This window comes from Bison bison, unplaced genomic scaffold, assembly GCF_000754665.1.
Source record: "Bison bison bison isolate TAMUID 2011002044 unplaced genomic scaffold, Bison_UMD1.0 scf7180017864364, whole genome shotgun sequence".
Lineage (NCBI taxonomy): Eukaryota > Metazoa > Chordata > Mammalia > Artiodactyla > Bovidae > Bison > Bison bison.
In genome coordinates, this window is record NW_011494936.1 from 581,319 (window position 1) to 597,681 (window position 16,363).

Below are 16,363 nucleotides of genomic sequence, written 5' to 3' on the forward strand. Positions count from 1 at the left end.
TGGCAACTTTGCTAGCAAATTCAGGTTTCATCCATACAAGTTTCCCTTCTGATAGGTTCTTCACCATCTATCACTGAACCTTAAGAAAGAAACCATCTCAGCAAGACAGGGCGAAAAACAGGAGGGTAGTCAGCAAAATTAAATGCTGGACAGAAGTAAAAAAAAAAGGTAAATTTCAGTCCATATCATGTCACTGGTGACCTGGGAGAACATTATATCAGTAAGTTGGATCAACAGAAGCTGTACTGCAAGGAGTTTTGAAAATAATGAGAAAATGAAGGCGGTGCCTATATTCTTAAATGGTAGGAATTTAGAAGCAAGGAGAAATATGTCAGTTATGGACACTCAGTGGTTGCTTCTGTTTGAGCTTACCTCTGGTTTTAACTTGTCTACTGTAAATCCCATGGTATTGGATATACTACTATTAGAATTGCCTGCTTCCTCTGGAAATATGCTAACTGGTCTAAGTTGTGCAAATGTTTCAGCAAGGGTCTCAGCATGCAGCTCACCAGGTTGTATATCGCACAGTGCCACAGATACCATTCACATACCATTCACAGGATGCTAATGTTGTCCCTGAGAGTTGTGCAGCTTACAATCCACATAGCCAAACACAACAGCCCTGATTCTAGCACTGTTCTGAAGCAAAGAAGTGCATATTTGCTATACTGTTTGATTCTGAGTACATTCCTTTTTTTTTTTTTTCTTCTAGGGTTGGGAAAATGATGCATCTGTCATCTCTCATTTATGTCCAGGGTATAACTATGATTAAGAAATAAATAATGACAAAAAGTAAATCATATAAGCATATCCCTGACAGTAATAACTATCTAGAGAAGAACATATGGTGATTGGCTGAATATGGGATAATAAACACACAAAGAGAAATTCAATAGACATTCAAGGTCATAAATGTAATGATTATCCATTGGATGGCGGTGCATAGGTTTTTTCCCCCAAGCAATATTCTTTGCTTCACAGGAGTAAACAAGGCTGAAAACATAAAGCATCTTGCAAAATCACAATGTGGTGGAGGCATTAAGCAGTCTTGAATTTAGTAACATTAAAGCCATGGGGGAAAAATGTAAAAATTGTTTGTAGAAAATTCATTTTGATGTATATTAACATCCTGACATATGTTAACTGCAGAGGTTAAACCAATATATATAGAAATTCAGTGAATGAAAAATACCTTAATTCAGTCTTCTCACTTTACAGAAGAAACCAAGTCACAACAATAATTTGCTTAGTTATATACCTAGTTGAACTTGACATCCCTGGTAGCTCAGATGGTAAAGCATCTGCCTATAGTGCGAGAGACCCAGGTTCTATCCCTGGGTTGGGAAGATCCTCTGGAGAAGGAAATGGCAACCCAATCCAGTACTCTTGCCTGGAAAATCCCATGGACGGAGGAGACTGGTGGGCTACAGTCCATGGGGTCGCAAAGAGTTGGACACAACTGAGCGACTTCACTTTCACTTTCATACCTAGTTCATAATAGACATGGAAATAGAAAAGTACATTCAGATTCTATACTTGGTGCAACCACTAGCAGTTATTATATATAAAATCATTTTTTAACAATAAAAGGCCTCTAAATGACTTTAATTGTTCTGCAAACTAAATCCATATGTATCCCATTTCAAGGAAATATGACATGTAAAATTACAGATTTACACAATGTATAAATTAAAAGAGACCTGGCTTTGTAAGGTGATTACTCTCCAGTTATAAAATATATCTATTGCATTCTTTTAAATGGTAAACCCACTCTCTCTCTCTTTCTCATATCCTTTCATATAAATGCCACCTAACTAACAAAAATGCAGTCAGCACACACATTTTTTGAAAAGGAATCTATTGTGCAAAGCAAGGTTTATCTGCAAGTTATAATCTAGTTTATAAGTTTTAAAAATCACACTTTCATATACTGGAAAAAGCAGCATAACACTAACAGTTTTTCTGAATATTTGCACCATCTTAAAGATTAGTACTTAGGTGCTGGCAAGTACAAGTTTCCTAATTATGGCTTTAGCTGTAGTGAGCTCTGAATACATTTTTCCACCTCTACTTCCTGAATCTCTTGTATCTGAGTTTTTCATGAGTGATAAATGAATGTATAGAATATAGATGTTTTTTACTGCTGGTCTTTATCTAGGTATTATATACACAATGGTGCTAGAATAAGTTCCATTGTCCAAAGTTTCATGTCAGGATTCAGCCCCTGTTGAAGGGAATTCTGTTTGGCTGTCTAGAGAGAAGCTTGAGAGGATTGATGGAAATAGCTTCGAAAGGATTTGAATCCCATTAGTATTCACCGTGTTCTGATAATGAAATTTTGCTGAGGTTTCCTTGATATTGAAGGATTGATGAACAGAGAGGGATTTTATCAGAAAATTAATTCCTGCTGACCTCACAGGATTGTTGGGAGAATCCAGTGAGGTGCTGGGAGCGAAAGTGCTTTGTAAATGGTAAAATACCACATTAAAATGCCATGTAACCAGATTAAGCTTTAGCTATGTGGTGAGTAAGCAGAAGCTTTAGTAAGGAAATCTCGGAGGGCTGGGGAGTCTTTGTAAGTGGTAGTGAAATAACTTTAACCCCTTTGTTTTGACTTTTTGAAAGGGCAGGGAAGTACTGTTTATGGTGTGCAATCCAGGGGCTGTGATAGTGGGATGGGTGAAGCAGGGGAATTTTTGCAATTAGAGGATCAAGCCTGAATGAGGAACAAAAAGGGTGTTACCAAAAATTCTTTGCTTTATTGTTTGAGTTGCCTCTCAGTCTACACTGAGCCAATTGCCTTTCTTGCCTGTTTATTCTCTTTCCTCTTCAATCTTATCATTCTTATATATGTGTGTGTGTGTGTGTGTGTGTGTGTGTGTGTGTGTGTGTATGTGTGTGTGTATCCAATATTTTATTATGAAAATCTAGTAGCCTTTAGGACTAGAATTCGTAATGGTTATTCCTGAGATTGGACTTCTAGACCTAAATCCCCCACAGCAGTGGAAAAGCTGCTGTGTTCACTGTGCCTCCTCTATCTTTAGTTTTCACATAATTTCCCAGAATGTGGAGAAAAGGGTCATTTTAAATTTTGACTCTCTTTCCTCTTTCAGTACCATTTTAAAAGGAGGTGCCGTCGTTTCTTGACTCCTCTCAGCTCTCTCTCCCAGCCCATCAGTCCTCCTGCGGCATTTGGTTTTCCTCTACGGGGGTTTGGAGGTGGAGAGGCTGTGCATTCTTAACGAGGAGGGATGAGGCATGTGGCCCTTTCTGGTCTGGCCTGGGGAATGGTAACAGAACAAAGTGTTACAAGGGTACCTAGGATTTATTGTAATCACGTGTGGTAAGACATGCATACACAGAAGTGACTGTCATGAAGGAAAAGGTTTACTCACAGTTTCCTAGAAATAGGAGGTATGGCAGGACACACAGGGGCATGGGGAAGCACCAGGGTTAGTCAGGAGGTAGGAGTGAGGGGGAAACCTTTATTATGGTTTGCATGGGAAGGAATGGGCGAGGCAGATAAGCAGGTTTAGGATTGGCTAGTTTGAATAATTTTGGAGGGTTCTGGAGCATAGAGGGCTTCCCTGGTGGCTCAGCCGTAAAGAAACCACTTGCAATGCAGGAGACATGGCAGGAGCCACAGGTTTGATTCCTGAGTTGGGACGATCCCCTGGAGAAGGAAATGCCTGAAAAATCCCGTGGACAGTCCAAGGGGTCACAAAAGAGTAGGACTCAATCTAGCAACTAAACAACCACAGCAACTGGGGCATAAGGCCTGTCCCTAGTTTTCTGGTACTTGGCCCGGAATGATAAGGGTTTGAAAGCCAATAGAGGAGGTACTTTGAGGTGTGTACTCTGAATTGGTTGGTTTGCATATGAAAGACATACCCAGAGATGAGCTGTTTACTCTCTGTAGGAACTGGCTAGCTCTGGGAAAGGCAGTCTGTCCAGGGTCAGCAAGGCCCTAGATGTCAAAGCAGCAGGATACAGAAAATAGAAGGAACTGCTTAATACAAGAGAACACTTTAAATGAGTTTCTACTGCTTAGATTGGTGACTTCTCAATATAGTCTCCAGGTATATACTAAAGAGCCTATGTCCTTTTGAGAACTTTCTTCTTAATGATCCTATCTTGGGAGGGGTTGGAGGCCTGAAAGGGTAGTGGGTAAGTGTACAGGGGAGGCAAGGGGAGATGAAAACCAAATAGTGACCTAAGAAGCTGTGGAAGGTGTGGCAAGGACTTCTTTAGGATACTTGATTTGGTTATTAAGTAATGTAACATCCCTTTTCCTACCAAATTCACAAATAACCAAGAAGCTACTTTCTCTACCTGGCCAGATTTTAGAAAGCATTTTGGTATGTGTACTTGGGTGCAGTATTCAGCAGACACAGCAATTATTGTCTGTATTTTTTTACTAGAAAGATCTTTCTCCTGCTTCCCTTTATGTCCCATTGAGGAAACGTGGGACTTTGTTCTTTGCCCAGTATGTAGGGTCAACAATTCACAGAGAAAGACTACTTAATCATGCCCCAGAGAAAAGCAGTATCCTTTATTTCTTCTAAGTGTTCTGGGAACAAACCTGCCTTCTCTTCGCTGAGGGTGGTCGGATGGCCAAAGACACTTAACTTTGCCATTTGAAGATACTTAGTCTTTTTTAAAAAATCAAAATGTCTCCTTTAATTAAATGATCTATATCGGTTTTTAAAATTTCCCTCCCCTGCCTTTTTCCAGTGAAAATGGTGTCTGAAGACAGAGAGAGGCTGGAGATCCAGGTGCTGGAATCTGTGTGGTCCTCTGGGTTTCTCTACCTCTGTGGGGATGTCCTTTATCTCCATAGTTATGGGGCATCCTGTTATCTGCTGTCAAAGTCCACCCAGTGGTAAGCTCCTGGTCTTTTCTGTTGACATGATCAGGGACAAATGGTTTCTTAACTCATTTCCTTCTCATTCTCCTCTGAAATGCTTTCTTTTTCAACTGCTGGGCTTCTCCTACCCTTCTTGTCTTTCCCCACCCTCCCTCCACTGCACCCTGGGATAGCCTTCTTTTCTGTCCTTAGTCCATGGACTTCTCTGATTTGGGCAGTTCCTGTCCCATCTTCCTGGTGCACTAAACCTTATCACTCAGTTTTGCCGGTTGCTGGGACCACAGAGAAAAACCAGCTTCCTGATGAGAAAACATATTTTAAGATGTTGTTACTAATACACAAGCATTTAAACTGAATACAGTTACAGAAAAGAAAGGGTACCTTAACTTGAACAGAAAAATATAGGCACCAATGAAGCTTCTCATTTTCTGTGCAGCCATCTCATCCTTTCTTATCTAAGTGGAATGTGCCAGAGTTAATTACCTTAAAGCTCTTCAGCAGTGGTTCTCATGCCTGTCTGCTGAAAGGATTCTAGAATGTTGGTGCCTATGCCCGACGCCCACTCAGTTCAGTCGCTCAGTCGTGTCCAGCTCTTCACGATCCCATGGACCACAACAAGCCAGGCCTCCTTGTCCGTCACCAATTTCCAGAGTCTACTCAAATTCATCTCCATTGAGTCAGTGATGCCATCCAACAATCTCATCCTCTGTCTGCCCCTTCTCCTCCTGCCTTCAATCTTTCCCAGCATCAGGGTCTTTTCAGATGAGTCAGCTCTTCGCATCAGCTGGCCAAAGTATTGGAGTTTCAGTTTCAACATCAGTCCTTCCAATGAACACCCAGGACTGATCTCCTTTAGGATGGACAGGTTGGATCTCCTTGCAGTTCAAGGGACTCTTAAGAGTCTTCTCCAACACCACAGTTCAAAAGCAGCAATTCTTTGGTGCTCAGCTTTCTTTATAGTCCAACTGTCACATCCATACATGACTACTGGAAAAACCATAGCCTTGATGAGACGGACCTTTGTTGGTAAAGTAATGTCTCTGCTTTTTAATATGCTGTCTAGATTGGTCATGACTTTCCTTCCAAGAAGTAAGTGTCTTTTAATTTCATGGCTGCAGTCACCATCTGCAGTGATTTTGGAGCCTCAAAAAATAAAGTCAGCTACTGTTTCCACTGTTTCCCCACCTATCTGCCACGAAGTGATGGGACCAGATGCCATGATCTTAGGTTTCTGAATGTTGAGCTTTAAGCCAAACTTTTCACTCTCCTCTTTTACTTTCATCAAGAGGCTCCTTAGTTCTTCTTCACTTTCTGCCATAAGAGTGGTGTCATCTGCATATCAGAGGTTATTGATATTTCTCCCAGCAATCTTGATTACAGCTTGTGCTTCATCCAGTCCAGGATTTCTCATGATGTACTCTGCATATAAGTTAAATAAGCAGGGTGACAATATACAGCCTTGACATACTCCTTTCTCTATTTGGAACCAGTCTGTTGTTCCATGTCCAGTTTCTAACTGTTGCTTCCTGACCTGCATACAGATTTCTCAAGAGGCAGGCCAGGTGGTCTGGTATTCCCATCTCTTTCAGAATTTTCCACAATTTGTTATGATCCACACAGGTAATCAAATCAGAAATGGGGGCCCTGGGCCTGGGCTTTAGTAGTGTTTAAGAGGCTGCCAGGTGATTCTGATATGTGGCCAGGGTTGTGAATGATGACCTGATGCCTTCAACCTGCAGCATTGGTTTCACCTGGGCACTTTATCAGACATGCAGGATCTCAGTCTCAGCCCAGACCTACAGACTCAGAATAAGAGATTTAAAAATATTTCCAGGTGAGTCCGATGAGGAATTCTGATTGTCTTGGGGGAACGTCCCTGGAGGAGTCCAGATTCAGCCATAGCTATAGGGTTCTGAGTTGAACAAATCAAGCATTGTCCCCTATCCCTCTGTCTTTCATCTCAGTATTGTGTCATAAGTGAAATCAACTTCATATGCACATCATGTGTAGCCTTGATGATGCAAACAGACAGTCCAAGGCATTGAGAGTCCAGGCCTACGAACTTTGTATTGGTAAGAGAAAATGCATGACTTGGGGGCAGACAGAGCTGGGTCCAAATTCCAGCTTCCCTGTGTGGCTCTGGACAATCTCTAGTCCCACTGAACTTCCTATTACTCTTCAATACTTTGAGAGTAACACTGCCCCCGCTGACAGGTGTAAAAGAAAAACAGCCTGAGACAAAAACAAAAACAAAATATCAAAGGCTGTATTTTCATAAATTTTTGGCAAGAGCATCCATCTGCTGTCCTTTCATTTCCACAGGGGTTCAAGGATGTTAGAAAGAAAAGTAAGTTTTAATGAATAAAAAGAGGAAACATTGAGACAACATCTGACTGGAAATGAAAGTTGGGGAAACTTTCTGTTTGATCTTTAAGTATATCTGATAGTCTTGGTTGGTGCAAGAGGGCAAGCAAAAGTTAGGGGAATTTCAAAAGGGGAAGGTTGTTCAGCATTGGGGCAGAGGGTTTTTCTGTGGCCAGGTATTTCCTGGGGCCAATCGGGTGCTAAGGGTAAGGATCCTCAAGAGAAACTGATAGCCATGGCAGTTTTCTTTCTTATAGAATTGCAAGGAGGAAATTGTTTGCATCTCATGTCCAGAACTTGTAGGTAAGCAATAAAAAATTCATCTTTCCATGGCTTCATCTCCTAGGGACAGTTTGGATCCAATTCTTTGTTTCACAGTCACAAGTCTCCTTTGGTCTTACTGGAAGCATAGAGGCTTAACTCTGGCCAGATATTTGAACTTAGGATTCTGCCCACCATTGAAAAAAAAGTTTTAAAGTTATTTTTTAAACAGATTTTTCTTCAAAGGAAAATAAAATGGCGTGAAGTGAAATTCACCTAATGGTAGCAAAGCCTTACTTTTTTTTTTTAAATCTGGAGTATTAAATCACCATCCTTTTGGATAGATCTGTGTTAAATTTCATGTCATCCAAGTCATATAAATTATCCCTGAAGATAGATGAGCCACTTCTGATTTCTAAGTACTAGCAGCTATCCCTGCTGTTATGAAAGCACTGAACTGCCTTTTGATGGAAATTTTGTGGTACTGCCTGTCTTCATTATCCACTTAATTGACATTGCTGGTTAAGAATTGGGAGAGAGTTTAAGGACTTCACAGATAGAAAATGCTCTAAAATAGGTCTTTGGAGCATGTGGAACACCACATGCTTGTATGTTTCCCAAACCTCTTTTTTTCCTGTGGCTTCCAGGAAAACTAGACTTTTACAGAGTAATGTTTCCCCTTGCTAATCATAACTTTAAGAAGAAATAATTTTCTGAGTCTATTCATTTACAGATACTGATGTTAACCCTGAGGATATCTCCCCAAAGAACCTAATAACTTCCCTTCCCACTTGGTCTCCAGCATCTCCTGCCCCACCATCCTTGCCTTATTTTCCTGGCGGCTATTCCATGGTGGCTCAGATGGTAAAGCATCTGCCAGCAATGCAGGAGACCTGGGTTCAATCCCTGGGTTGGAAAGATCCCCTGGAGAAGGAAATGACTACCCACTCCAGTACTCTTGCCTGGAAAATGCTGTGGATGGGGGAGCCTTGTAAGCTACAGTCCATGGAGTTGCAGAGTCGGACACGACTGAGTGACTTCACTTCATCACCATGCTGATTTCGAGAGGGGGGAGTTTTGGGTCAGAAGGGAGAGAAGGAGTTTCTAAAGTGAGAGAAGCAACACCCATCCTCCCAAGTAATAAGGACTTAAAAAAAACTCTAGTATGTCTGAGGCAAGAATAAGCGACTTAGGTTCGTCCATGAGATTTCCCGGGCAAGAATACTAAACTGGATTGCCATTTCCTTCTTCGGGGGATCTTCCTGATCCAGGGATCAAACACGTATCCGCTACGTTGGCAGGTGGATTCTTTACCACTAGTGCCACCTGGGATTTCGCTATTTATATCTTGGGGGAGGATAAAATGGATCAATACATAAATGCTTGTATAGGTCAAGGGCAAAGAAGGAACATGTAGGAACACAGTCTAGGGAAAAGGCCACCTTCATGTAAGTCACTGTCCCCAGTATATTGATATAAACAGATGTGTCTGTGAGCAACTTGGTGCTGAAACATATTGAAAGAGGTGATTGAAAGATGTGTAGCCATTATAAAGTCATGAACAGTACTTTAAACCGTTACTCAAGTCTCTAGAAGAAGTATTTTCTTTCTTTTAAGTTTTTTTGATGCAGACCATTTTAAAGTCTTTGTTGAATTTGTTACACTATTGCTTCTGTTTTTTGTTTTCATTTTTTGGCCACAAGGCATGTGGGATCTTAGCTCCTGACCAGGGATCGAACTCACAACCCCTGCATTGGAAGGTGAAATCTTAACTGCTGGACTGCCAGGGAAGTATTTTCTTAATGCAGCAAACCCTTTATAAATTTTCTCTTTCTTATTCTCTCTCTCTCTTCCTCTCCATTCCCCTCTCCTCTCTCTCTCTCTCTCTCAGCCATTCTCAATGAATTCTATACAGGCTACTGCTAACCCCCAAAACTCTCTTTCCACTCCCTCAACTCTTAAACAAAATCTTCATAAAACCTACATGATTCTTCTTTCCTTTGTCAACACTACCCATCATTTTAAAACCTGTTTTTATTTTTTCTTCTATTTTCCTTTTCAGTGTGAATTTTCCATACAGCTTCCTCTGCTCATGACCCCAGGATGCACAATAAAATGGGGATGGGAGGTGGAGAGAGATTGGAGAATGTCATACTGGCAACAAGACTTTCATGCATTTGACAGGGAGGAAAAGGCTATGGATTTTCAGACATTCATAATTTTGTCCCTGTCGTGTTTGGTTGAGAGGAGGAAGATGGATTACTCAATCTCAGAGGAACTGTGGGGTCCAAAAGGATGCAGGGGGAGGAGCAAGGGCAGGGGGATGAGCAAGGGCAGGGGGATAAGAGCTGAGACACACTGCCTCTTTCTGCTGGCTTTATTCGCAAAGGAAGAATGACCTACCTAGGCAAGGCATTTCTGAAGGCAGGAGAGAATGTCTGGCAGCTGGGTGATTGTGAAGAGGGCAATTCCTCCTAAACAAGGATGCACTGGAGCATTAGGAAGCAAGATCATTGCTTTCCTGGTAACCAAGAGCTCTTAGAGAAGGGAGCTCTGGCTATGACACAGAAGTAAGAGGGGGGTCAGGAAGGGCAGAGCAGCCTGAGTCTGGGGGCTACGGGAAAAACTGCATGACCTGGATAGAGCAGAAAAGACTTGGATGAGGCATTAAACCTCATCACACTAATTGGGAAAGGAGGGGCTGTGTGCCCATCATAAACCCTGTAACTGATCCAAGATGCCTCTTCCTTCCCAACTCACAACTCATTGAGGAGTTACTGTTCCCAGAGCCCCCCACTTCTCATGGGGGTTAAATTAGTATTTGGGGGCTTTAGAAAGTGAGTAGGATGAGGGGACATGTATTATTGTAACTTGAGTCTGCAGCAGTGCTTGAGAAGCCTGCTTTCCTTTCTTCCCTCAACACTTACTACTTAGGTGACAGGCACTGTGCTGTTCTAGTGCTTCATACTGGATGGGAAAACAGCCTCAGAGATGCCCAGTGACTGACCAGTTAGACAAGAGCAGAGCAAGAACTTGATCCCAGTCCCCAAATTCCTGGGTCAGGACCCTGGCTGTCACACAGGACCCTGACTGCCTTAATAAAGCCAAGTTGTAAGCTTTGCATCATTTGCATATTTTTTCTCCTCAGTGAGCACAAAGGATCCTGGCCTAGAGTTGGAATGTCTTATCCTTTACAGCCCAGTAACTTTCTATTCCTAAACCCAGTGGTCTGTCCCAACATGGCAATTGTCGAAAATCTCTTTTTAAATTAAAATGTTTTCCCTAGAATGAGCATAGCTCTCTGACCATTCCTCATAAGGAATGGTCACTGGTCAAGTTCAAGGAGCGCATCTGTGGTATCTCGTAAGTTGTTGTACACAACTTCTGCATGGGTATTCCCCACTTCCTCAGTCATGGCTGTGTTCTGGATCCTCCGTGCATGTTAGTAGCTTCAAATTCTGATCTGGGCAATATTCCACTTGTTGAAAACAAAGGTGGAGTACAGCTGGAATGTGTACTCCTTGATAGAGATTCCTTGATAGGCAGGAAATAGTTCAGCCAAATGGTAGGAAAAGTACAGTAATAATTTCACATTTGAACATCTCAAGACCCTTTCTGTTGCAGTGTGTCAGGGAAGCTTCTGGGTATGCAGTAATGCCTCTTAGTTCTTCAGAAAATATGTCCATGAAATCACTGAGCCTTTTGATAATACTTTGTTATAAAGAATTTAAGGTGCCCTGATGAAAAGAATATGCCTGCAATTCAGGAGACAAAGGAGACTTGGGTTCAATCCCTGGGTTGGGAGGAGAAAATGGCAACCCACTCCGGTATTCCTGTCTGAAAAATCCCATGGAGAGAGAAGCCTCATGGGCTACAGTCTAAAAGGGTCACAAAGAATCAGGCATGACTGAGTGACTCAGCACAACATAACGGATTTATATTTTACTTCTTCTTTTGGAAGAAAAAATAAACAAGACCAAGACATTTTAAAAAAAGAAAGCATTTTCTTTTTTATAGAAAAAGGGGAAAATATATTGTTTGGGGTTTAAATGTGACTCACGTGTAAAAAACAAATCCTCAGATAAGAGTCTGAGTTACATCATATCTTACCTTACTGGATGAGGCACCGGCAGGATGAGCAGCCAGGCGTGCGTGCGATTACAGGGCTATGGATGAAGAACCTCATGCCTTGCTTCCTCCTGCAAAACATGTAAGATACCCTGAGGTCAACCACACACTAATCCTTTGATTTTTTGCCCCACACATGCAGGACGTAAGACACAGTGGGGACAAAATCAGGAGATAAAGTCTTGAGGAGCTGATGTCTCAAGCACAGCAGCCTGAGCAGACCTAGGGACCTGTAGGAAGTGGGTCTGTGGCCCAGGAGGAGACCCTCTCTCCGGTGTGAAACACTGGCAGTGAGTATCCCAGTAGTATCAAGTAGCAGAGTGAAATCACAGTTGTTCATTTGTTCATCCCTTCCTTCACCAGGAAATACTAATTATGACTTCAGTGTTTCCAGTGGGGTAAAATTCAGATTGTCATCAATTTCATTGGCCAAGTTCATATTTTTATTTTCCCCAGCAGAGGGATGGCCATGCAAGTAGCAGCAGAAGCAGCCTTCTCAGGAGAGCATCTCTTTCCCCAGAGTCCATCACGGGACACTCTGCTTGCAAAGACATGGGCCGCCAGAGTCTGGACTGACCTGGAAACCTGTTTTAGCCTCAACATGAAGAATTCACACTAGTGATCTGATTGCTTTCATTTAAGGGACTATTACAAATATTCCTCTTCCTGGTTCTTGTGTAGACTTGGTGTTAGTAAGGCTCCTTTCTCTTCTGGGAGGAGAAAGCAAAAGCAGTGTCCAGAAGCCCAAACCAAGCAGTATCTCAGACCTGCAAGACCCCACCACAAGTCAAGAATGGGCTTCTCAGGATCTTAATAAGCCACACTCAGGGTTTCCACCCTAGCATAGCTCACAGTCAAAAAAAATGTACACAGAACCAGGACACCCACTGGCCAAGGCTCAGTGATCAAAAGCAGAGATCTTATGTACAGTGGAGCCCGCACTCTGAGCTAGGCTTCATTCTCTCTCTGCCACTGATTAGCATGTATACTTGTGAAAGTTACTCAAGCAGTCTGTGCCTCAGTTTCCTTATTTGTAAAATGTGCTCTATCATAGCACTCACCTAATACATAGAACAGTTCTGAGGATTAAATGTCACTATGTGGAAAGTAGAACAGTGCCTGTTGCATAGTAAATACTGCCTTTTGGTATTATTATTTATATCTGCAAAAGTGTTGTGATTTTTTTCTTTTTCCTGGCTAATTTTATGAAGACACTGTGATGTGAATAGCAATGTGGTGAATGTTTAGAAATAGCATTCCCCAAGTGTAAAGTCAGTGTGTGCACACAAAGGTCAAACTTCCCCGTGCGGCTCAAATCCTCCTCACATACGGCCCTGCAGCCCTACAGCTAAACAGGTGGGTCCCCCAGGGTCATGCTACGTTGTCCAGAGACTCAAAAAGCACCATCCCCAGGCCTTCTGGACCTGAAAGTAACTCAGTCTTCAGTTTTGTGATTCCTTTCCTGGATTATTTCAAAATACATTCTTCAGACCACCTGGGTTTCTAATGTGAAGGAAAGGGCTAATTAACCCAGAGACCTTATTGAAGCCTGGTGCCTTGCTTGGTGGATGGATGGTGTCTTGACTTCCATCTCCACACCCCACTCTGAGTCTCTCCTCTGCATGTCCATGTCTGTGGCTGGCTAGCACACTGCTCCCAGTCTTCCCAGGGTCTCCTCTCAGAGAATCTGAGCATCTTTTATCCCAGGTTGTGGTCAGCTACTCCACTACATTTTCACAGGGTGCATTTCCAGTATATAAATCATATACTGGATTTATAAGAGATAAATTGATTAATCTTAGGGAGCTTCCAATCGTGTATATGTTTGAGAAGATGGGAAAGGAGATAAGACAGTCAGTTGTTAAAATGTCAGTAGCTTGAAATCAGCCTGGTGAGAGTATGAACACCATTGAACTTGGCAAACACAGGGCTCTCCCCACCCCCTTAGCCAGGAGCAAACCAGAGGTGTGCTCTCTCAGTTGTCTTCTTGAAAGGTTGTCTACTTTCCATAGAATCCAAGCTTGTCCACTTCCTAAAACAATGCAACAACAACAATACCTTTAGATGGTGGTTTAGTCACTAAGTTGTGTCTCATTCTTGCGACCCCATGGACTGTAGCCTGCCAGGCTCCTCTGTCCATAGGATTTCCCAGGAAAGAATACTGGAGTGGGTTGCCATTTCCTTCTCCAGGGGATCTTCCCAACCCAGGGATTGAACCCAGGTCTCCTGCACTGTAGGTGGATTCTTCACCAGTTGAGCCACCAGGGAGGCCTGTACCTTTAGATTAGGTAGCTCAGATGGTAAAGAATCCTCCTGCAATGTGGGAAACCTGGGTTCGATCCCTGGGTTTGGAAGATCCCCTGGAGGAGGGCCAGTATCCTTGCCTGGAGAATCCGCATGGACAGAAGAGCCTGGTAGGCTAGAGTAGAGTCCATGGGGTTGCAAAGAGTTGGACATGACTAAGCGACTTTCACTTATCTTTCTTTCAAATATAACAAACAATTTTTCTGAGACCAATAATTATCTTTGTTGCCACATTAACCAAGGTTCTTAGGAAACTCGAGCCAGATAAGTGAGAACAAGAGAGGGGTGGGGTCTCCCAGGACACACAAAGAAGGAGATGTTCATTAGAGAATGCAGTGGTGGATAGCTAAAGACCATGATAATTAAACAGTTCTGCTTGGAGACATTTACTGGCACATTGTTGGTGATGAGCCACCACCCCCCACGCCTCACCCCAGAAGGCCTTGGGCAACTAGAAGGATTCTGCTCCTAAGACTGAGATTCCTGTTTTTCTCTGAGTTGAGAAATGTATACACAATTCGTTTCCCCTTTTAGGCTGTTGCCTAGAGGCGATGAGCTGGTGAGGGGCTCCTTCATCTAGTAGTTAGCTTCTCACTGACCCATACGTTGCTGCACAGGCAGGGGTCAGGGTACAGAATAGCCAAGAGGCTATCAGATCCAGCATTAGCAGCCTGGTGAATGGAGTGGAACGTTAGTCCTGGCTCAAAGCAGTTGCTTCAGCTCACATTGTGTTAACCTGTGATAGATGCTGGCCAAATCTGTAACTGTAGAGAGTCCCAGGCTTGTGGACTCAGCTGGAAAGGCTGACCTCAGCTACCCATTAGAATCAGCTGGGCTCTTTTTAAACTCCTGATGCCTAAGATGCAGTTTGGACCAATTGATCAGAATCTCTAGAGGTGGTACTCAGCCATCAGGGGTTTCGAAATCTCCGCACGGTTGAGAACAACTGCACCGAAGAGTGAGGGCAAATACCCAACACAGCCAGCTATGGTTCTCATTCTGGGATGAGACAAACACTTTGGGGGATACTGCAAAACCTAAGGGAGTGTTTTGGTTATTACAGCAACTGGGGCTACCACTGGCATTTGGGGTGGGGGTGTGGGTCAGGGACATTAAATACCTCCTGCACTTCGTAGAACAGTTCTTCACAATGATCAGTGACAAATCTCCAAGGTACATGCAAGTGTGTGTGTGTGTGTGTGTTGAATTTGAGAGACACTGAGTACACATATCCTTTGTGTGGAGGGAGATAGCCGGGTCAGTTTTGGCTTGAGATACTGTTAATGCAGAAGCAAGATGAGGAGGTTCTCCCAGGAAAATCAATAACCTGCTTGCTGACACCTCTCTATAGTGATTTGTCTCAAGTGAGAACACTGGCTGTGCATGTGTGTTCATAGCAAATGGCAAAAATTTCTACTATTTTCTCCCAGAATCTTCTTGAATATTAAAGCAAATCATGGCTGGGGGCTGGTGCTGAGGAGCTAAGTGGGTGTGTAGAGGAAGAAGTATTTGTGGAAATAGTATTGGCCAGGATTGATTGAGAGGACAGGGATTTCTTAATTTGGCAGATTCCACACGGTCCACTTGGTATCTAAAACAAAAACAGATGACACAAACTAGAAGTCACCATGATTATGGGACACATATGTGATCTGATATTATAGGTAGGGAATCAGCTGTGAACTATAAAGGTCCAAATTTCATCGACCACCTGCCCTGCCTGCATGGATCTGCTGCTGTTTCTGTGATATTTCCAGCATCTCCCTCTCCTCTTCTCTCTCTCAATTTAATTTTAGTTTCTCTCAAGCTTCCAAGTAGTGCTCACTGCTCTAAGGAAACACTGAAGGAAGGAAAGGGTAGGGAGAGAGGAAGAGGAGGGGAGGCAGAGGAGAAACATTGGAGAACAAAGCAGCCGGACAGCCCAGATGTTTGCAAACTCATTGCACATCCTCCAGTTACATGGCAGAAGAGGGAGGGAAGGAGGCCAGAAAAGGGGAGGAGGAAAAAAATTAATTATACACACACGAAAATAAAACAGAAGGAAACAACTGTGAGTTGGTGATCCAAGAGTCAGGGAGGAAGGGGTAACCCTTTTACCTGTGCTAAACTTGGGAGTGGGAGCAGGAGGGAAGGAAAGGAGGGAAGAAACGAAACACTAAAGGTGGAGGGAGAGCGGACACAGACCCAATACAACAGCAGACAAGGCAGCCCCTGATGGCCTCCAGAGTCCTCAGTGCAGGATGGTGATGTGGCGGTGGCGAGGCCTTGGCATTTCTGGGATGGGGGCCGAGGGCAGGGCACAGCCTCTTCGTTGTTCCCCTTGCCCAGAGCACTGAGACCCCAGAGGGATGGGCAACAGGAGTCTGTGGTGAGGCAGGGGCTGACTGCGGACGGAGGGCTGGTGTACTGGTGCCCCCTCAGTGGCAGGGGGGGGGGGGG